This window comes from Chiloscyllium plagiosum, chromosome 27 (assembly GCF_004010195.1).
Source record: "Chiloscyllium plagiosum isolate BGI_BamShark_2017 chromosome 27, ASM401019v2, whole genome shotgun sequence".
Taxonomy (NCBI): domain Eukaryota; kingdom Metazoa; phylum Chordata; class Chondrichthyes; order Orectolobiformes; family Hemiscylliidae; genus Chiloscyllium; species Chiloscyllium plagiosum.
This window is the reverse complement of record NC_057736.1, coordinates 47,353,954-47,372,696: the sequence shown is the minus strand read 5'-3', so window position 1 is coordinate 47,372,696 and position 18,743 is coordinate 47,353,954. Positions and strand designations below refer to the sequence as shown.

General features: G+C 43.1%; 1 protein-coding gene and 1 long non-coding RNA gene across 3 annotated transcripts in view; one reads left to right on the top strand and one right to left on the bottom strand.

Moving 5' to 3' along the window:
* LOC122563760 (potassium voltage-gated channel subfamily KQT member 4-like) overlaps positions 1-18,743 on the bottom strand; it is a 631,877-nt gene that overhangs the window by 521,838 nt on the left and 91,296 nt on the right. The gene's annotated exons all lie outside the window — the stretch shown is intronic.
* LOC122563761 lies at positions 9,479-16,572 on the top strand. The gene is made up of 3 exons (XR_006315719.1): positions 9,479-9,516; positions 15,838-15,933; positions 16,406-16,572. It is a non-coding gene; the product is annotated as an uncharacterized LOC122563761 (long non-coding RNA).

Sequence of the window (18,743 nt, the reverse complement as noted above, 5' to 3'; positions counted from 1 at the left end):
CGGGCATTGGATAGGCATATGGAGGATAGTGGGCTAGTGTAGGTTAGGTGGGCTTGGATCGGCGCAACATCGAGGGCCGAAGGGCCTGTACTGCGCTGTATTCTTCTATGTTCTATGTTCTATGTTCTATTATGGCTGATCTGTATGGTATGCCATGTACACTTATCCAAACAAAACCTGGAAAAAATGGTCTTGAAAGCTGCAACCAACATTGGACTATAATGTAGACTATGATTTATATATGATATAATTATTAATATATTTTATTTTTAGTTTCCATTTGTGGATTGGAATTAGTGGCCTTTGAGTTTTTCTGAGTGTCTGAGGGATAAATGATTAGCTTGTAACCATCCTGCAACCCTGGTGACTTCTTTTCAAACAGTTTGTATGAGCTCGCCTCAAAATTAATGGGTTTCTGTTTTGTGGTGTTTACCACTATACATCATCTGGAACCATACAGGTGTTTTTGTGGGTGCAAGATACAAGACTTCCACAGCTCTTTGTGTCTTGAGATGTACAGGAGCAAACAATATTTATAGGGATTTAGGTTGGAAGTTAAAGGCAGAACGAGCAGTGTAGTAATCTCAGGATCGCGACCGATGCTACTGGCTGATGAGACGAGGAACAGAGAGCGAGTGCAGCTGAACACATGGCTGCAGAGCTGGTGAAGGAGGGAGGGCTTCAGATACGTGGATCAATGGGATGCTTTCTAGGGAAGGACATGTACAAGGTGGACATGTTGCACTTGAACTGGAGGGGCACCAATATCCTGGACGGGAGGTTTGAAACTAGATGGGCAAGGGGGCTGGGAACCAGAGCTACAGATCTGAGGATGAAGAAGCTAGTGAACAGCCAGATACAGGGTGCAGAGAGTCTGTGAGGAGGGATAGACAGTTGATAGAGCAAAGGTGCAGCCAGTGTGATGGATTGAAGTGTGTCTATTTTAACGCAAGAAGTATCAGGAATAAGGATGATGAACTCAAAGCATGGATCATTACTTGGAACTATGATGTTGTGGCCATGACAGAGACTTGGATATCACAGGGGCAGGAATGGTTGTTGGATGTTCCAGGGTTTAGATGTTTCAAAAGGAATAGGGCAGGAGTCAAAAGAGGTGGACGAATGGCATTGCTAATGAAGGATAGTCTCACAGCTGTAGAAAGGGAAATCATCATGGACGGTTTGTCTACAGAGTCAGTGTGGGTGGAAGTCAGAAATGGGAAAGGAGCAGTCACTTTATTGGAAGTTTTCCACAGACAAACATCCCCCCCTTCCCTCTCCCCGCCAATAGCAATAGAGATACAGAGGAGCAGATTGGGAAGCAGATTTTGGAAAGTTGAGGAAGTAACAGGGTTGTTGTCATGGGTGACTTTAACTTCATTAATATTGATTGGAATCTCCTTAGTTCAAATAGTTTGGATAGAGTAGATTTTGTCAGGTGTATCCAGGAAGGGTTCCTGATGCAATATTTAGATATGTTGACTAGAGGGGAGGCCATATTGGATTTGATGCTTGACAACGAACCAGGTCAGGTGTCAGATCTCTCAGTGGGAGCGCATTTTGGTGATAGTGATCACAACTCCATGACCTCATGGAGAAGGATAGAAACAGATGGTATGGGAACGTATTTAATTGGGGGAGGGGAATGACAATGCTTTTGGCAGGAACTGGGGTGCCAACTTTGGGAACAGATGTTCTCAGGGAAATGCACAACAGAAATGTAGAGGTTGTTTAGGGAGAATGTGCTGACAGTGCTGGATAGTTTTGTCCCACTGAGGCAAGGAAGGGATGGTAAGTTGAAGGAACATGTGGAACATCTAGTCAAGAGGAAAAAGGAAGCTTACTTAAGGGTGAGGAGGCAAGGAACAGACAGGGCTTTAGAGGGTTACAAGGTAGCCAGAAATGAACTGAAGAATAGAATTAGGAAGGCTAGAAGGGGGCATGAGAAAGCTTTAGAGGGTAGAATTAAGGAAAACCCTGCAGCATTCCACACTTATGTGAGGAACAAGAGAATTGAGGGTATGGCCGATCAAGGATACTGGAGGGAACTTGTGCCTGGAGTCAGAGGAGGTAGGGGAGGTCCTTGATGAATACTTTGCTTCAGTATTCACTACTGAGAGGGACCTTGACACTTGTGAGGACAGCATGAAACAGATTGCTATGAGAAAGGAGGATGTGCTGAAAATTTTGATAAGTCCTCTGGGCCAGACAGGATATACCCTAGGATACCACAGGAAGTGTGGGAAGAGACTGCTGTGCCTTTGGCCATGATCTTTGCATCCTCACTGTCCACTGGAGTACTGCCAGTTGACTGGAGGGTGGCAGATGTTATGTGCTAGTTCAAGAAAGGAAATAGGGATAATCCTGGGAATTACAGACCAGTCAGTCTTACATCTGTTGTGGGGCAGAGTATTGAAGAGGATTTTGAGAAACATAATTTATGATTACTTAGAGATAGTCAGCATGGCTTTGTGAGGGACAGGTCATGCCTCACAAACGATATTTAATTATTTGAGGATGTGACAAAACATGATGATGAAGATAGAGCAGAGGATGTGGTGTACATGGATTTCAGCAAGACATTTGATAAGGTTCCCCATGACAGCTTGTTCAGAAAGTAAGGAGTCATAAGGGAAACCTGTCTGTCTGGATACAGAATTGGATGGCCCATAGAAGACTGAGGATGGTAGTAGATGGAAATTATTCAGCCTGGAGGTCGGTGACCAGTGGTGTTCTGTAGGGATCTGTTCTGGGGCCTCTGCTCTTTGTGATCTTTATAAAAGATTTGGATGGCAAAGTGGAAGGGTGGACTAGTAAGTTTGTCAAAGACGTGAAGGTTGGTGGAGTTGTGGATAGTGTGGAGGGCTGTTGTAGGTTGCAATGGGATATCGACAGGATGTAGAGGTGGGCTGAGAAGTATCAGATGGAGTTCAACCTGGAAAAGTGTGAAGTGATTCATTCTGGAAGGTTAAAATTGAATACACAATGCAAGGTTAAAAGCAGGATTCTTGGCAGTGCGGAGGAACAGAGGGATCTTGGGATCCATGTCCATAGATCCCTCAAAGTTGCCACCTAAGTTGATAGGGTTGTTAAGAAGGCGTATAGTGTGTTGGCTTACATTAGCAAGGGGGCTGAGCCGTGAGGTTATGCTGCAGCTCTATAGAGCCCTGGTTAGAACACACTTTGAATTTTGCATTCAGTTCTGGTCATCTCATTATAGGAAGGATGTGGAAGCTTTAGACAGGGTGCAGAGGAGATTTACCAGGATGCTGCCTGGACTGGAGGGCATGTCTTATGAAGAAAGGTTGAGGGAGCTAGGGTTTTTCTCATTGGAGCGAAGAAGGATGAGAGGTGACTTGATAGAGGAATACAAGATGATGAGAGGCACAGATAGAGTGGATAGTCAGAGATTTTTTTTTTCCCTGGGCAGAAATGTCTATCATGAGGAGTGATTTGAGGTGAATGGAGGAAGGTTTAGGGGAGATGTGGATGTAGGTTTGCTCGCTGAGCTGAAAGGTTCATTTTCAGATGTTTTATCACCATACTTTCAAAACTCATTTAGGGAAAATGTCAGAGGTAGGTTCTTTACACAGAGGGTGGTGGGTGTGTGGAATGCACTGCCAGCACGGGTAGAAGAGTTAAATATATTAGGGACATTTAAGCGACTCTTGGATAGGCACATGGATGATAGTACATTGAAGGGTATGTAGATTAGTTTGATCTTAGAGCAGGATATAAGGTTGGCACAACATCGAGGGCTGAAGGGCCTTTACTGTGCTGTACTATTCCTTGGTCTATGTCCAGCTATATTTAGCACATAGACTATCTTTATTTAGTATCTCTCCTTCTTCAACGATTCTTTGCTTGAAATGTCCATTCCTACAGATTGTGCGTCGAGTTTACTTTCAGCTTGCTGATGAGAAGCCCCAGAGATGACATGAGCATGTTTCTTCAGGCCTTCACCTCCTCCCTGTCTCACCTTCACCTCCTCCCTGTCTCACCTTCACCTCCTCCCTGTCCCACTATTACAGCAATATCTCGGTTATGCATTTAGAATCATAGAGATGGACAGCACGGAAACAGACTCTTCGGTCCAACTCGTCCATGCTGACCCGATATCCTAAACTAATCTAGTTCCATTTGCCAGCACTTGGTCCGGATCCCTCTAAATCCTTCCTATTCATATACTCATCCAGATGCCTTTTAAATGTTCTAATTGATCCAGCCTTCCTCTAGCAGCTCATTCCATACCACTCTGTGTGAACAAGTTGCCCATTAGGTCCCTTTTCAAATTTTTCCTGTCTCAGTTTAAACCTATGCCCACCATTGGAAAAAGACCTTGTCTATTTACCCTAATCATGCCCTTCATGATTTTATAAACCTCTACAAGGTCACCCCTCAGCCTCCAAAGGCCCAGGAGAAAACAGCCCCAGCTTATTCAACCTCTCTCTTTAGCTCAAACTTTCCAACCCTGGCAACAACCTTGTAAGTCTTCTCCGAATCCTTTCAAGTTTCACAACATCCTCCCTATAGGAGGGAGACCAGAATTGCACATAGTATTCCAGAAGTGGCCCAACCAATGTCCTCTACAGCCACAACATGACTTCCCAACTTCTTGTATTCAATGTACTGACCAATAAATGAAAGCATACCAAATGCCTTCTTCACTATCCTATCTACCTGCGACTGCTTCAGACAGATTTGCAGAACTGCAGACAAACGCAGGGAGGCATGGTATAGTGGTAATGTCACTGGGCTAATAGTTCAGAACTCCAGGCTAATTTTCAAAGAACATTAGTTCAATTTCACCATGGCGCCTGAATCTAATAAAAACCTGGAATAAAAAGTCAATCTAATAGTGACAATGTGACTCGTGTCAATGTTGTAAAGGCATTGGTCTACTAGTGTCCTTTATGGAGAGAAATGTGTCTGGTGCACACGAGACTCCAGACCTACAAAGTAGGAGATTCTTTTTTTGTAAATATTTTTATTGAGAAAAAGATTTTGAATTGTTTACAAAATTATAAAATTACTACAAAATAATATAACAATCTTATAATAACAATAACAGCAAACAAACTGCTACTGTATTCCACAAACAATTAAAAAAAAAAGAAAGAAACCCTACGCAAACTACAATTCAATAAATAAAGTAAACAAAAAAAACTAAATTAAATTGAATTCAGCCAAGGCAAATTCCCCATCACCGAGAGTATCAGTTGTCAAACCTGTAGTTGTTCGGAATTCTTCCTCCCAGGGACCCCTGGCCCACCAGACACAGCCCCCGCTGCTACACAAAGACCCTGACGAGCTGACAAGTCTGCATCTATATAATTCAAAAAGGGCCCCTATGTCCTATAAAAGAGTTCCATTTTCTGGTGCACCATACTCGTGAGGAAGTCCAGGGGGATGTGCTCCATAACTAACCTATGCCAGCCCGAGAGTCCCAGAGGATTCTCCAACACCCAGCTCATCAGGATGTCCTTCCTCCCACAAAATGAAAGAATAGTAAACAGTTTCTTCCCACGCTCGTCCAAAGAGGGGAGATTCGGCAAACCCAAGAGTAGGGACACCGGATCTACCTTGACCTCGGTTCCCAGTGAGTAAGAGTACCAATATCCATTTTACGTTTGGGACACATAGGGGATGCTTCTGTCTTAAATTTCGCAAGCCGCTCCAGTGCCAAATAAGTCCTGTGGAGTAGCTTCAGTTGCATGGCCTGTGTCCTATGCAGATCAAAATCTTCCTTCCATTCTCCCAAATATCCTCCCATGCCTCTGATGAGATTTCCATCCCAATTCCTGAGTCCAGATCCCGCACAGCTGCTCAATGTCCTTCAAAACACTACCTCGAAATAAATGATTGAGGGTGCTGACCGAGAGAGTACCCATAGACTGGAATACTCTCCTCTCCACATCAGACTTATAGGGACTAACCATTAATGTAGTCTTTTTCTGTATAAAGTCCCTAATCTGCAACTTTCGAAAGAGATCCTTCCTAGATAGTTCATATTTCTGGCTCAACCACTCGAAAGACATCATGACCTCCCCCACAAATAAATCTCACAGACAGGAAACTCCTCTAGACTCCCAGAGCCTAAAACCAGAATCCATCAATCCCAGCTGGAATCCTGGCATTCCTACTATGGGAGTAAAAGGGGAAGTTTTTTGTAAATTGCCCCCACTTTGTGGCATCATTCTCCATGCTTTAACCGTGTTAAGGACAATCGGATTTCTGCAATATTCCAGAACAGTCCTCATCTTGTCCATAACCAACAAATTAATGAGGGGGCATTTCCCCTGGGAGGCCTCAATGTCCAGCCAAACTGACCATGGGTCCTGGCAGGCCCAGTCAGCCACCTCGGATAGTAGGGAACTTAATTGACATTTCTTAAAATCTGGAAAGTCCACACCCCCATCCCCTGCGGAAGCTGCAATGTGGCAAGCTTAATAAGAGGCCTCCTGTGATGCCAGATAAAAGAACTGAGCCAACTGTTAAGCCTCCATAGCACCTGGCAGGGCAGCATCAAAGGGAGCATTTGCATGGGATATCATAAACGAGGAAGAACGTTCACTTTGACCAGAACTATTCTACCCAACCAGGATGTCGGAAGGTCCTGCCTTTTCAGACCATAAGACATAGGAGTGGAAGTAAGGTCATTTTACCCATTGAGTCCACTCCTCCATTCAATCATGGCTGATGGGCATTTCAACTCCACTTACCCGCACTCTCCTCAGAGCCCTTAATTCCTTGCCAGATCAAGAATTTATCAACTGCATAAAATTAGCTTTATATAATTGATCAAAGGCCGGGGTGATAAAAATGCCTAAATACAGGAAACCTCCCTGCGACCACTGAAAGGGAATCAGATTCCACCCCCACGATCAGGTACTCTAATAAGATCCCCCATAGACATGGCCTCCGACTTCATAAAATTGATTTTATACCCCGAGAATGAACCAAATAGATTTATCACTTTAATTAAATGGGGCACAAATATTGTCCAGTTAGTTAGAAACAGAAGAATGTCATCTGCATAAAGGGTGATCTTACACCCTCCTTATCCTACCTCTGGGGCAGTTATATTGGAGTCTCTCCAGATGGCCTCTACCATCACCAATATAAATAGTAACAGTGAAAAGGGGGCACCCTTGTCAGCTGCCTCTGCCAATACTAAAACTGTCAGACCTTATACCATTCATGAGAACAGCTGCTTTAGGGTAACTGTATAACAATGCCACCCACTGGGTAAAGACCCCTCCAAGACCAAACCACTCCAGGACATAGAGGAATAAGACCATAAGACCATAAGACATAGGAGTGGAAGTAAGGCCATTCGACCCATCGAGTCCACTCCACCATTCAATCATGGCTGATGGGCATTTCAACTCCACTTACCCGCATACTCCCCGTAACCCTTAATTCCTTGTGACATCAAGAATTGCCAAAGTCTAGATCAGAGTGGTGCTGGAAAAGCACAGCAGGTCAGGCAGCATCCAAGGAGCAGGAAAATCGATGTTCTGGGCAAAAGCCTTTCATCAGGAATAGAGGTATGGCCACTCCACCCGGTCAAATGCTTTCTCTGCATCCAGGGAGACTACCAAGCCCAGAATCGACCCTTGCTGGCATACCTGACTATATTTATTACTCTTCTAATGTTATTAAAAGACTTGTGGCCCCAAATAAAACCTTTCTGGTCCTCCTTTTCAATGAAGGACAAGATCTTCTCCAACCTCAATACCTGCATTTTCAACAAAATTTTAAAATCCATGTTTAATAATATGAGCCTGTATAAAGTACAATCCTCTGGGGCTTTCCCTCTCTTGAGAATAAGGGAGATATTTGCTTCTCTCAGAGAGGATGGGAGGCAGTCCTGACTGTACGAATAATTGTACCTATCCAACATTGGCCCAGCCACCATGTTTATAAACGCGTTATAAAACTCAATTTGAAATTCGTCTGGGCCAGGCACTTTACCACTCTGGAGCTGCCTCACCATTTCCTATATCTTTTAAATTGTCACAGGGGCATTCAAAAGAGATACCTGCTCTAAAGTTACACCTGGGAGGTCCAAGGTCTTAAAAAATGATTCCAGCTTTGCCAATCTGTCCTCACGGCCCTCCGACCGGTACAACCCAGAGTAGAATTTCCTGAATGCTGTGTTAATCTTTTTGGAATCGCAAGTGAGAGTACCAGCACACTCTCTAATGGATGTGATAGATTGGAGGGCAGTCTTCTTTCTGACCTGGTACACTAGATATCTACCCGGTTTATCACCAAACTCGAATAATCTCTGTTTCACAAAGGAGATCTCTCTCCTTATTGTCTGGGTCAGCGCAGCATTCAGAGTAGTAATCCGCTGCAATTTGTTTACAGACGGTCTGTCAAAGTATGCTGTCTCGGCTGTCTTCAGCCAGACCTTGAGCATACACTGCTGCCTCCCCTCTGCCGCTTCTGAGTCGCTGAGTACAAAATAATCAAATCCTTGCTTAGGCCTTGGCAGTCTCCCAGAGCACCGACAGGTTACTGGCTGTAGTTGACTCTTAATGGTCTTCTGCATAATTAGTGATGGGCAATGAATGTTACTCTAGCCAATGATGCCTAACTTCCATAAATGAAAAAGAAATTAGTTTGTAATTAGAGATTAAAACTCCCTTGCCCTGCTGGGTTGATAGACCTACTTGAACAAAAAAATAACATAGGTAAGGGTTCCAGCATCTTTCCAAAGCCACTGCTGTCCTGTGGGATCAATTCCTTCATGTGCCATTAGGACTTTCACCTACACAACTGCAATCACGTTGACTCTTGTTAATATCTACAGACCTGATAATCAGCAGCTTTGGTTCAGGGAGCTCAATATCTTTGGAGCAACTATTATTTGATTTTATTTGTAAGCAACTATATATATATCCTTTGGGAATATAGACCGAAATGAAAATTGGATTGCTACAACTGAAATACCAGGAGAGTTTTGCAACTTGAAAATCAAATCCTGTAAATTAATTGAGCTGTGCTTTGTAGCTTTTTGAAGCATTGACAGGGAGAATATGAGACTGAATGGAACTAGGAGTTTTTTTGAGTTAAGGGAATTCTGTCAGCAGCCCTCTGTTTGGTTGAGTTGCAGAGTGTTAAAATCTCGAAGTGCCAAGGCAGCAGCGGGTGAGAAACATCTGATGCCTCCAAACTGAAAAAATCCAACTCTCACACATTCCCTTCCTCCCTCCAGAGAAAGTCAGATAAATAAGAAAGCTTAAAAAACAGTTCTGAAACAAGATCAGAGGGTCCACGTGATCAAATGTTAAATGGGAGAACAACCATCACCTTCAGATAACTATGTCAATAATTGCTAAAATCAAAAGTACTTTTGAAAAAGAAATTCCACCTTGTCTGGACTTTTAACCTTCGGAATTTTGTTTACTGTTTTGAAGTTGTTTTGCTATTCATGTATGTTAAATGACCAGTAAGTTATGCACAGTCAGTGAGGAGTGATCACATGCGTGGTGAGACACAGACCGAGTAAGTATATAATTCAGAAACTCTGTAGGCTGCATGGGAATTCATTGCAGAGGAGAAGAGGGAGGTTTTTTTTGGATCATCATTTGTAAGATTTTTCTTCAGGATTTGGGGCTCAGCACAAAGTGAAGAGTGACATCACAGGAAAGCTGCATGTTTATTGGTTAGTAATTGCTGCTAATTTGACTATTATAGGATACTTAAGATTGAATGTCAATAGGAGAAATATTTACATATTACAAACTAAAACTTAAAAAAAAAGTTTGGAGTAAATTAATAGAGATGCAGGGCCAGGCAATGTATTGTATTTGCATGATGGACCCCATTGTGGTTCATACTGACCACATCTGGAGTAAGACGTTTGGCTCAGAGTTGACGAGCTGGAGTCTGAGCTTCGAACACTGTGACACGTCAGCAAGGGACAGAATTACCTGGACGCTGTGTTTCAGGAAGCAGTCACGCCCCTCAAATTTGGGCAGTCATCAGGGACAGGAGGGTTTCACTATCAGTGAGGCAGGTAGAAGGATCCAGGAGATAGTGCTGAAGGAGCCTCAGCCCTTAAGCTTGTCTGAGATGTTTGAGATTCTTGTTTCCTGTGTGGATGACAGCAGGTGCTGTAGGGAGGATGTCCAAACTGACCATAGCACCTGTGACAAAGGGAGCCATGCAAGATGGGGGAGGAAAGAGAAACGTAGTTGTAATTGGGGTTAGTACAGTTGGCGGAATAGATACCTTACGTTTTCTATGGCCAGGATCAAGTGTCCCAAAGGCTGTGTTGCCCCATTACTACCCAAGTTCAGAATATCTCATCCGTTTTACAGAGGAATTTGGAATGAGAAAGATCAGATGTTGTGGTCCACTTGGGTACCAATGATACAGGTGGAAGGACGCTCTGCTGAGGTAATATGGTAAGCTAGGAGCTGAACTGAAAAACCAAACTCAAAAAATAATAATCACCAGATTACTCCCTGAGCTACAAGCTAATTAACACAGAGTCAACAAGATTAAAGAAATTAATGTGTAGCTCAAAGATTGGTATGGGAAAAAGGGGGTTCAAATTCGTGGGACATTGGCACCAGTACTATGGAAGGAGGGAGCTGTTTCAATGCAGCAGACTCTACCTGAATCAGGCTGGAACCAGAGACCTAGCATAACTAAAGCTGTGGTTAGTAAATGTGCAGATGACACTAAGGTTGGTAGGGTTGTGGAAGAGCAGAAGGATGCTGTAGATTACAGGGGGGCATAGATAAGCTGCAGAGCTGGGCTGAGAGGTAGCAAATGGAATTTAATGCGGAAAAGCGTGAGGTGATCCACTTTGGAAGGAGGAACAGGAATGCAGAGTACTGGGTGAATGATAAGATTCTTGGTAGTGTAGATAAGCAGAGAGATCTAAGTGTCCATGTACACAGATCTCTGAAAGTTGCCACCCAGGATGATAGGGTTGTTAAGAAGGCATACAGTGTGTTAGCTTTTATCAGTAGAGTGATTGAGTTTCGGAACCATTAGGTCATGCTGCAGCTGTACAAAACTCTGGTGTGACTGCACTTGGAGTATTGCTTCCAGTTCTGGTCACTGCATTATTGGAAGGATGTGGAAGCTTTGGAAAGGGTTCAGAGGAGATTTACTGGGATGTTGCCTGGTATGGAGGGAAGGTCTTACGAGGAAAGGCTGATGGACTTGAGGCTATTTTCGTTAGAGAGAAGAAGGCTGAGAGGTGACTTAATTAATATAAGATAATTAGAGGGTTAGATTGGATGGACAGTGAGAGCCTTTTTCCTCAGATGGTGATGGCTAGCACAAGGGGGCATGGTTTTAAACTGAGGGGTGATAGATATAGGACAGATGTCAGAGGTAGTTTCTTTACTCAGATAATAGGAGGGGTGTGGAACAGTAGTAGACTCGCCAATTTTAAGGACATTCAAATAGTCATTGGATAAACATATGATGATGGAATTGTATAGGTTAGATGGGCTTCAGATTGGTTTCACAGGTTGGCGCAACATCGAGGGCTGAATGGCCTGTACTGTTCTATGTTCTATGTTTTAAGATAGATGAAATGATGATGCAGATCAAAAGAAACAAATATGATCTCACAGCCTTTATGGAAACATGATTACAAGATAATCAAAACTGGAACTTAACACTCAGCAACGTTTGACCTTTTGGAAGGACAGGAGAGATGGTAAAGATGCTGGGGAAGCACAGGGAATAAATGAAATGAAATGATGGCAGTTGAGAGAGAATATCTAGACTCAGATGATGTGGAGTCCACCTGGGACTCAGAAAGTAAGTGAGGGATCGCTGATCTATATGACAAACATCTAAGGCCTGTTTGCTTGATCTTCGCACCACTGAATGCCTGATACCATATACATCTGGGTCTCCGCACTAATCTGTTTTAGTTGGATGATAAGGAGCAGAATCTTTGGTAACATGTATACCATACCTTTGTTCTGCACAAGAAAAAGATGGCCTGAAAAAGACAGCTTTGGAGTGGGGAAAGGCAGATTTTATTAAAATAAAGCAGGATCAGTCCACAACAGACTGGGAACAGCTCATTGCCAGTAAGTCTACAGCGGAGCAATGAGAGGCATTCAGAAAGGGAGCTGGGCTGAGTACAGGTCCAACATGTACCATTTGGAGGGAAGTGGAGGAGCAATGAGTTCAGAGAATCTTGGATGTCTCGGACAATTCAGGACTGGATAAGGAGAACAGGAAGTGCAGGAAAGAACATTCAAAAGCAATTAGAAAAGCAAAAAGGGGCTATGAGAAACGATTTGACAACAGAATTATGGAGAATCCTAAGAAATACATTAAAGGGAAAAGATTAAAAGACAGCTAGAGTTTTTAGATTAGATTCCCTACAGTGTGGAAACAGGCCCTTCAGCCCAACAAGTCCACACTGACCCTCCAAAGAGTAACCCACCCAGACTCATTTCCGCCATTTACCCCGACTAACACACCTAGTTAGTGTTAGGTTTCTTAAGGTGGGTGATGTCATTTACGGTTGTTTTTTACAAGGGAAGGTTATCAGAAATTGCAGCAGGATCTTGATCAGCTGGGGAAGTGGGCCTGAAGTAGTACATGGAGTTTATTATAGATATGTGTGAAGTCTTGCATTTTGGAAAGTCAAATCAAGGTAGGAGTTTCATGATGAATAGTTGGGCCTTAAGGAATGTAGTGGAACAGAGGGACCTTGGAGTTCAGGTGCACGGTCCTCTGAAAGTGGAGTCACAGGTAGACAGGGCAGTGAAGGGGGCTTTTGGCACACTGGCCTTCATCAGTCAGGGCATTGAGTATAGAAGTTGGAAAGTTAGGTTGCAGTTGTACAAGATGTTGGTGAGGCTACACTTGGGAGTGTTGTGTTCAGTTTTGGAAGGATGTTATTAAACTGGAAAGAGTGCAGATGAAATCTAAAGGATGTTGCCAGGACTCAATGGTCTGAGTTATATGGAGAGGTTGGACAAGCTAGGATTTTTTTTCTTTTTCTTTAGAGTGTAGGAGACTGAGGGGGGATTTTATAGAAGTGTGTAAGATCATGAGAGACATGGATAGGGTGATGCACTCAGTGTTTTTCCCAGGGTTGGGAAATCGAGGACTGCAGGACATCAGTTTAAGGTTAGAGGGCAAAGACTAAAAGGGAACCTGAGGGGAAACATTTTTACAGAGGGTGGTACACATTTGGAATGAGCTGCCAGCAGAAGTGGTTGAGGCGGGTACATTAACAACATTTAAAAGGGATTAGGACAAATACATGGATAGGAAAGGTTTAGAAGGATATGGTTCAAGTGCAGGGAAATGGGGTTAACGGGGACTGACATTATGGTCAGTATGGTCAGCATGGACCAGTTTGGGCTGAAAGGCCTGTATTCGTGCTGTATGACTCTGTGAATATATTAACCCTCAGGGACCAAAGGGACACCTGTGTGCGAAGCTAAAGGATATTGGAAAGGTGTTGAAAGAATATTTCTCTTCACTCTTCATTCTAGAACGTAAATACAGAATTTAGGAAAAGGGATTGTGAGGAACTTGTACAGTTTAACATAGGAAATGGGGAGATATTGGAGGCTCTGTCAGGCTTATAAACTGACAAATCCCCTAGGCCAGATGAATTGTATCCCAGTCTGCTGTGGGAGGTAAGGCAGGAAATTGCAGAGGCTTTGACACAAATTTTTAATTCTTCCCTGGCCACAGGGGAAGTGCCAGAGGACTAGTGAATGGCTAATGTGATTCCACTTTTAAAAGAGTGGTAGAGATGAAGCAGGAAGTTGCAGACTGGTGAGTCTCAAATCAGTGGGAGGGAAACTTCTGGAGAAAATTCTGAAGGAGCATATTAGTACCCACTTGGATAGACATAGGTTAATTAGAGATAGTCAACATGCCTTTGTCAGAGGGAGGTCATGCCTAACAAAGTTGTGAGAAATTTTTTGAAAATGTAATCAAGTGTGTCACGAGGATCACGAGGGAAGTTCAGTTGATATCGTTTATGCGTATTTTAGTAAAGCTTTTGACAAGGTCCTTATCTGGGAGACTCACTGAGAAGCTTCCAGAATTTGGAATTGAGGGAAATTTGGTGAGATGGATCAAAAACTAGCTTAGCAATAGAACACAGAGGCTAGTGGTAAAAGGCTGGAGGCTAGTGTCCAGCGATGCACCACAAGGATCAATACTGGGGCTGTTATTGTTTGTTACATCCATAAATTATATCGATGAAACTGTTGGAGAATGCTAAGCATTAGGTTCTTAGGTATTTTAAGGCTGAGATAGATTTTTAATCAGTAAGGGAATTGAGTATTATGGGAAAGGAGGGGAAAGTGGAATTGAGGATGATCAGATCAGCCAGGATTTCATTGAATAATGAAACAGACTCAATGGGTTGAATGAGTCAAGGTTAGAGTGGTGCTGGAAAAGCACAGCAGGTCATGCAGCATCTGAGGGGCACACAAATCGACGTTTCGGGCAAAAGCCCTTCATCAGTCAATAGGTTGAATGGCCTACCTCTGCTTCTTATGGTCTCATGATCTCCATATTAAATCGTTTATAATGTTTTCGCCGGGCTACAACTGGGTCACTAGACTTTAGGAAGAATGTGACAGATCCTTGAGAGAGTGTGCAGGAAATTTATCAGAATGGTTCCAGGAATTTAGCTATTGGGTTAGGTTGGAGAAGTTGAGAGAAAATGATGTTATGGGGAGATGTGATTCTGAAAGCCCAGACATTCGATAGATTGCTCAAATACCTGAGTCCCTGCAAATTGACTGCTATGGCTGACTGTCCTCTGCTTTAATATTAAACAGTGTTTATTTATACACAGTTAAGTGGCTACAAATGCTTGCAGTTTCGGCTAGTAACACTTGAAAGGATCTGGATATTTGACACTTTTATTAAGCTAAAGAGCGTGTATTTTTAAAACTATTTCTATTCACTCATGGAATGTTAGCGTCGCTAATAAGCCAGCATTTAATGTCCCTACTTAGATGCCCTTGAGAGTAGTCCATGTGCTGTAAGTAGACCCACAATGCCCTTAGGAAGGGAATTCCAGGATTTTGACCCAGTAACAGTGAAGGAATGAAGATATATTTCCAAATCATGATGGCGAGTGGTTTGGAGGGGAACTTGCAGGTGATGGTGTTCTCATGTATCTGATGCCCTTGTCCTTCTAGATGGAAGTGGTGGTGAGTTTGGAAGGGGTTGTCTAAGGATCTTTAGTGAAGTATCTCTTGTTTTAAAGATTTTCATTTACAATTAAAAGTATCACTGTACATTTTTTTTCCTGTGTATTGTATAGTGGGCAAATTAGCATGAAAGTGCCATGCCTTGCCAAGTAGTGTTTGAGGAACCTTGGAGTATGGTATGATTTGACATTGTGGTTATGATGGGCCATGCTGCTCCCTGTGACTGTTTAAGATCTTTTGGAGGTTGTCTGGCATGACTTCAGCTCCACAATGAAAATCTCATCTCCAGATTAGTATTTCTCAAGGCAGGATGCAAAGTTGGAAATTTTCCAGACCCCTGCTACCCAGCATAAGGGTGAAAATCTGACCCATAGTTGCAGTAAGGATGTATGAGACTTAACGGGTGTATTTTCAAAACGGCAGGAAAATTGGTTAAATATTATAGATCTCTTCTAAATTTGCTTCTGGGCATGAAATACCAGATTTCACTAAGGAATTATCTTCAGTGTTACTGATTACCTACTCTGCTATTTTTCATACTTCAACAAGTAGCTTATCCAGCGTCAGGAGGTACTGGTTGTGAAGAATGAAGCTTTATAGTTTGAAAGATGGTTGAATTCTTCTTGTCTCTCCCCCATAACCCTGGCAGGTTACCAGAAGAACAGCCCCAAAACCCCCAGCAGAGACTGAACAACTGCTTCATTCCTTCACAGCAATGTTCTCTGATTGGAAATTTAAAGAGCAGGTACATTACTTGTGTGACAATGCTAGAATCTAGAAACAAAAGAAACAATTTGTATTTAAGCACCTCCTTTCAGAGTGTCAGATGCTTCAGAGTGTTACCACTTCACAGTGAGACCAGGTGAGGGAGAGAATCAAAAATAGAAAGATATCGAGAGAAGCAAAGATAGCAAAATAGGTGAGACAGAGAGAGATCGACACAGACTCAGAGATAGGTACAATTAACACAAAGACATACAGATTTAAGTGCTACAAAAGGAAATGAGGAATGGTTCAGCTCCTGAATTGTCCGTAAACAGATGTAAATCTTGAGAAGAGTGAAAAAAAGTTAAAGTTTCAAGTCCAGAATCCCATTTCAGAATTACTTCGGGGTTGTGTAGAAGACTCATACTGGACTCAAAATCTCAACTTTATTTCTCTCTCCACGGATGTTGCCAGACCTGCAGAATTTCTCCAGCATTCTCTGTTTCTTTCAGATTTCCAGCGTCCACATTATTTTACTTCTATATAAAACATGAGGAATGTTTGTAATGTCGACAGCACCATGGCTCATGGGAAAGAGGGAATCGCCATTTGCCAAAAATAACACATGATATGGGGAGAGCTTTTGGCACTTTTAAGCAGTGTCCTTATTATGATAGGATCTGAGAGTTTTTATGTAATGCGATTACACTTTAACCCATACTGAACCTTATGCTTTGTGTGTTTTTCTGATGTTTTTTTTCATAACCTAATTTATGCTGTTCAGAATCCTGGAGGATCAACAGTCAACTCTTCTGAGGCCTCAATAATAGAGGATCCCACAAACAGCCATGTGACAAAGACCCAGTTCTACTATTGTAATGATGTTAGGACTCAGGCAGATATTGCTAAGAAGAGGGGATTATTCCCCTTTTCTTTTCTCAATTCTGGTTTGGAATCTTTCACACATATCTGTTAACGTAGACAGGATCTCTCCTGGAGTACTGGCCCAGTTCTCAACACCATAATTTAGGTAATAATTTTGAAGGTAGTAGGGAGGGTACAGAAAAGACTTCTGAAAGTGGTTCCAAGATTGGGGCAAGGCAGTTACATAAATCAATAGGCGTAGCTATGACTGTTCTCCTGAGAGAAGAAAGAGGAGATTTGATAGAGGTATTCAAATCACAAGACAGCTGGACAGAGTAAATAGAGACACTGTTCCCATTGGTAGATGGTTTGAGAACAAGACGGAAAACACATAAGGTAATTGGGAAAGTATTGAGTGGGTGGGATTTGGAGTGCACTTCCTGAGAGTTGGGGTAGTTTCAATCGGGGTGGTTTTCAAAAAGGATCATTATCTGAAAAGAAAAAGAATTATAGGGATATCGGGGAAAAGTGGGGAATATCACAAGAAGAATTCCTCATGAGGAGAGCCAGTACAAGCACAATTGGCCAAATGTCTTCTTCTGTGCTGTAACCTGAAACAACTCCATGATGGCTGGCATTCAGTCACGAAGTCACCCTTTATTTACACTTGCATAGTACATGACCCTGACCCAGCTAGCTCAGAGCCATCTCCGAGAGTGAGCAGAGCCTGTGACACTCTTGTTTATATCTGTCAGCCAGGGCTCCCTAATTGGATCATGTTAACAGCACCAATCAGGGATCTCATATTCTATGATATCCATCTGGCTGACCTCATTCCAATCACTATATCCCTCCTCCGTAAGTCCTGGGATGTAGGCCCATTCCTTTTCTTGTAGCTTGTCCTGGGGAAATTTCACACTAGGTCCGGTTCCTCTGACTCTGCCTCGGATGTTGGTGGTGTGTACCTGACCGTAGCCCACCTCTTGCACCCAGAGCGTCTCAGAAGAGATTCATCTTCTTCAGGGGGTAATGGCATCGAGGCTGCAACATTTGCCATGTCCATCTTGTCCTCAGAGTTTTCTTTGACGCTAAGTGGAGGGGGAGCACTCATTGGTCCTGACAGCCTTGCCGCATGCTCTGAGGGGCTGGATAGGTTTTGCCCCTGCCCCATTTGCGAGGTTGCAGCTTTCTTCTGGTTCACCTGCTTATTCAGGACAGCCTGTCCTACCTGAACTTCATGTGTCCCAGGACCTGGCCTCATGTCTATCACACCTCCTACCCATGCAGGCCATCCCCTTGGTTTTGACACTAAATTTCATCCCCTGAAGTAAACTGCCACATTTGCTGAGATGAGTCTTTTATGTAGCATCAGTGATACTGATGTCATTTCACCTTCCCTTCTTCAGGTCCAGGAAGATCGGGTTTAACCTGCTGTGGAGTCTCCTCCCCCTTAGCAGCTGGAGCTGCCCCTGTAGTTGTGTGATGGTCCTGTGATCAAACAGGAACTGGAGCAGTTTAGCATCAAGTGAGGCTGTAGGCTGTTTCATCAAAGTTTGTGCCAGGCGACTAGACGATGGGTGGTGTGGAAGTGTCCTTAAATGCTAATTGCCATTCAACTTTCGGAAATTCTTGAATTCTGTGCCACCCTGTTGTCTGTGACCAACACCTCCTAGAGGCCATGTATTGCAAAAAATGTTCACAGCTTTTCAACCATTGTCCCCATGGTTAACGAATGAACTCAATGCAAGTCCAAACACTTGGAATGGGCATCCACAATGATTATGAGCATAGACGCCATTGAAAGGACTGGAATAATTGAGATGTAACTGAGTCTAGGTTTTACCTGGCATTCCCACGAATGACAGCAAATCTTGTCCTTGTTGCTATTCTGGGCACTGCCCCACCAACGCAACTAGGTATCCCAACCCAATCTAGTCCTACCTGCCAGCACCCGGCCCATAACCCTCCAAACCTTTCTTATTCGTA